This window comes from Brachycentrus maculatus, unplaced genomic scaffold, assembly GCF_059751285.1.
Source record: "Brachycentrus maculatus isolate JH-2025_06_01 unplaced genomic scaffold, ASM5975128v1 h1tg001480l, whole genome shotgun sequence".
NCBI lineage: Eukaryota > Metazoa > Arthropoda > Insecta > Trichoptera > Brachycentridae > Brachycentrus > Brachycentrus maculatus.
This window is the reverse complement of record NW_028282118.1, coordinates 21,600-26,385: the sequence shown is the minus strand read 5'-3', so window position 1 is coordinate 26,385 and position 4,786 is coordinate 21,600. Positions and strand designations below refer to the sequence as shown.

Here is a 4,786-nt window from a genome sequence, read left to right as displayed (position 1 = left end):
TCCCAACCCCAACCCCAACCCCAACCCCAACCCCAACCCCAACCCCAACCCAACCCCCCCTATAATTATTTCTGCATATACTATATTCTCATCCCTTACATATTATATCACAGTATGAACAATGAGGAGAGTATCATAAATTATAATAATCAAAAATAGAAGAGGAAAAGTGCTATTTACACAGAAGATTGACAATATTGGTATATAACATTGACATGACTTATAAATATCTTAAAATAAATGGCTAATATAGGCTTAAAATGAATTGAGATCAAGATTAAGATTGTTTGATTCGTAAAATCAGCAGCATCCTTGTCCTTGCTTCTTGCTCTCTATTTTCTTGATCTATTCGCTCTTTAAGACGACATTTTGTTGTTGAGGCTCCATGCTATTATTGGGCTTTGAGGCATTTTTTGGAGGTGGCTGCTTTGTTTCCGCGTCTTCCTCTTGGCCATTTTATTATTACTTTATGGGCTATGACCCTTTTGTGTTGAGTTCTAAACTTACAGTCTTCTGCTCAGAGATGTCTACAATCTTGTAGAAGAGTTACTCGATGTTTTCACCCGATTTGGCTGAAATTTCAAAGTATTTTAGCCTAATTCCTCAGCTTTCTTTAATGCCTCCGCTTGAGTGATTTCTCTGTACTCTAAATCTATTTTATTCCCAATCATTATAGTAAATCCTTCACCAGTTCTGTTATCATTATACAACTTCATCCACATGTCAGCATTATTCAGCGATGAGCGGTTGGTGACGTCGATGACTATGAGTGCACACTTTGCATCTTTTAAATAGTTCGGAATCAAAGATCTAAATCTTTACTGTCCAGCTGTATCCCAAAGCTGTAGCCTATAGGATTTGGAGCTGTGGGTTATGTTTTTGACCAAGAAATCGATACCGACTGTTGGCTGCGTTAAGGACAATATCTTACATTGGATGTTTCGTCAAATATGTCCTTTACGTATTTTTAGATTATGCTGGATTTCCCGACACCCTGATTGCCTAAAAATACAATTTTAATTTTGGTCTTCCCAGTTACCGTACTTACCGACCGATTCATCTTTTAAAAAAGAAACTATGATTATAATCCATCACTAATCAGATAGCTGATACTATATCAACTATTTAATTAACCCGATGCTAATTATTAATTGCAACAGTGGTGTTAGCAATTGAACTTGATATTAGTGCACTAAATTAAAATCATATGAATTTGTTCCATTATTTCCATATTAGTTTGTGGTTCTCCATGCTTTCATATTTTTCATCCAGGCTGAGTTGGATATCGAATCCAGGTCGATTCTATCACTTGGGTTTTTATTTAGTATTTTACGAATCAGCTCTGAAAGTTCAGGAGAAACGAATTCAGGGATCTTGAAGTCGCCGTCTCGGATTTTATCAAAGGTTAATTCCTAGTTTTTTCCTCCTTCGAATGGAGCTTTGCCAATTGCTAGCTCATACAGTAGTATACCTAAGCTCCATATGTCTACACTTTCGTCATAAAAGTCCCCTTTCACGATTTATGGGGGCACATAATCTAAAGTTCCGCAGAATGTTTGTCTCTGACTGCAATTATTGAAGGAGTACTAAAGAGGGGAGTAGACAGACCAGCCGAAATCGCCAATCTTCAGAACATCGTAATTTATCATAAGATTTTCTGGCTTGATGTCTCTGTGGATAATTTTTTCATGGTGCAAGTATCTGAGCCCTTCGATCACTTGTCTGATGTAGTAGGCAGTTTGTGACTATTTGAAGCGCAGCTATAATAAGGAATGCCTTACAATTTTTCGCAGCCTTCTGAAAAGGCACTGCTCCCCGAGCTCCAGCATTAGATAAATGTTAGTTTCGTCATCAAAGAACCCATACATTTGCAAGATATTCGGGTGCTTCATATATATTTGGAGCTTGATTTCGGAGAGAAGCTGCTCCTCCATTTCTGACTCCTTTAGTTCCTTCTTGGCGATGATCTTAAGAGCCAGCAAAAACCCTGTATGTTTATCTTCTGCAGCGTAAACATTACCGAATCGCCCCTTTCCTAGTTTTCGCCCGATTCGAAACATATTAATGCAATATTTCGTGTGAGGCATGCCTTAATTAGCCGAGACATGGCTCTGGAATAAGTAACAGACTAATTACTCAGGACGTAAGCATTCTTCTTCATGCTTTTGAACTTTTCGTGGAAGAGCTCATGGCTGCTTTGAGATTTATGTATTTTTTGGTAAGGAGTGCGAATATAGTGAAGGATACTTTTAAGCGATCTGAGCTACAATAGGCACATCAATTATTTGAATGCATGTCGATTTTTTAGCATTATTTTTATTCTTGGCCGAGTTGGACAGTTTAAGAAGATTGCCCAGATTAGGTGTATTCTATTGATTGTTTTCAGTATTATTCTTGCTGCGATCGGAAATCGCAGATATGTTCTTCCCCAAATACAATTTTCTGCCAGATTTGCTATTCTTGGTCGTCGTTTTCACAGAATGATGCATATTTTAATAATGCAAGCCGCAGCTAATACTCGTTTCCTTGGGCTTTAATTTAAAGTGATTGATATCCAGTGATTGGAAGACTGATGACTGGCTCACGATCTGCTAATTCGAAACATTTGCTGCTGATTGAATGAGACTCTTCAGTTTAAATATGTTTTGCATTCCTTTAGCCTTCTCTTATTGCTTATTTAAATTTGGCTTGCTGGTGGTTAGCTTCATTTCGCTAATTACAATTTAACTGAAAATAGTTAAAATCAACCCTTCAATTTGCGAATCCATATAACGAAGCATAATGCCATATGATGAGGAGAACTGCAGAGATAAATATAGGGATATCAACAAATAAGATAAGTAAAAGGGCTATTTAAAATACAATAAATTTAGATGCATTGCTTGTTCCTCAATTTCTCAATAGTGAATGGGCGGATTCGATAGGAACTTATTGATATGAAGTTTCAGTCGCAATAAATAAATATATATAGAAAAATGACCGATCAAATCTAAAAGCATATCCTAAAGCTATACGAGCCCATCAAAAAAATCGGCAGTGGAGCCTATGGCCATGTCTGGAAGGTTGTCGATCGCCAACGAAAGACTGTCCATGCGCTGAAAAAGAATTTCGATGCTTTCCAAAACTCGACCGACGCTCAGCGGACATACAGAGAAATAGAATTCTTGAAGAGGCTCAAGCACCCGAACATCGTGTGCTTAGAGAAAATCCTGAAGTCCCAAAATAACAAAGACATTTACTTAGTATTTGATTTCATGGATATTGATTTATACACGCTTATTCGAGAGAATCTTCTTGGGGATAAGCATCGAAGGTACATCGTTTATCAGTGTGCTAAAGCTCTCCTACTATTTGCACTCTGCCGACTTGGTTCATCGGGATATCAAGCCCTCCAACATCTTAGTCAATGAAACCTGTTTGGCTAAGGTCTGCGATTTCGGCCTGGTGCGCACTGTTGGAGACGAGACTGAGGTCAACCCTATCCTCACAGAATACATTGCTACGAGGTGGTACCGCGCCCTGAAATTCTGTTAGGGTCCAGAAAGTACACCAAGGCGATCGATGTTTGGAGTTTCGGATGCATGGTGGGGTAGATGCTCAGAGGGAAGCCTTTTTTTCCTGGAAACTCAACATTAAACCAAATCGAACGAATACTAACGTGGACAGGCCCTCCATCTTTGTCAGACATCAAAGCCTTGAAAACAGATTTCGGGAAAGAGATGCTCGACCTGCTGTCAAAGATCAAACCCATCAGCAAGAAATAGTGGATTCAATCATGCCCTGATGATGCCCTCGATTTACTGAACAGGACCATTGAATTCAACCCATAAAAGAGGTATTCCATGCTCGATATCTTGAAACATCCCTACCTCGAGTAGTTCTATTGCGAAGAAGATCTAACCACGGCTAAACAGAAGATACTGCTCTCGGTTGATGACAATGAGAAACTAACTCTCAAGGAATATCGAACTCTTCTCTATGACTAAATCGATGAGGAAAAGGTTGAATCCGCAATGGCATCCCATGACGAGAAACTTATCGTGAACAGTTATCAAAAAAAGCTATAATAAGCTTCTGACGGCAAAACATTATACAAGAGTCGGGCTTATAAACAAGTTCGTAGTGCATCTAAATAAAGGAATGAACCCCGAAGTAATACCCATAGCTACGGGAAGGCAAGCTAAAATGCTCGACTGGCTTGGGAAGTCTACGGAAGAAAGAATAGCATCACAGCGGGCAATTCGCTAAATCTAAAAAAGAAGTACGATTCAGTAGCAGGCAAAAATAGCTAGTTCAGCCACAGCAGCAGCAAGAAAAGCATTTAAAAACTGAAGCCGATCCTGTAACATACTCGAACACCATCACCGCAAGAAAATAGGGATGGCCAAAAACTAGAGCTGCATAATTCATGACGAAATGCCTGAAGAAAGAAGAAATCGATTTCAGGGATCGATAGAAAAAGAAACTCCGAAATCATTGCCAGGTACATGTATAAGAACCGGAATTTGTGATGGTTTATGGCTTTTAAATCAATACAATTTATCACTCATTGTATGACGGCAGGAGCTATTGAATTGATGGTAAGTGTTTATTAAATAAATTTAATAAATTTAATATATAATTTATATACAATCAGCATTAAGGCAGTAAAGGGGTTTTCACTTCTATTGGGACACAATTGTGCTCAATTCTGATGATACTTAGTTGCTCATTTTCAATCTCCCATGGTGATATTCCTTTCAAAGAATTACCTTCGCATTGGCTCCATGATCTCCAAACTGTATGA

General features: G+C 38.5%; 1 pseudogene; it reads left to right on the top strand.

The window, feature by feature from the left end:
- The first annotated feature begins 3,008 nt into the window (after positions 1-3,008).
- On the top strand, positions 3,009-3,888 carry LOC148298959 (extracellular signal-regulated kinase 2 pseudogene; annotated as a pseudogene).
- Positions 3,889-4,786: the final 898 nt, after the last annotated feature.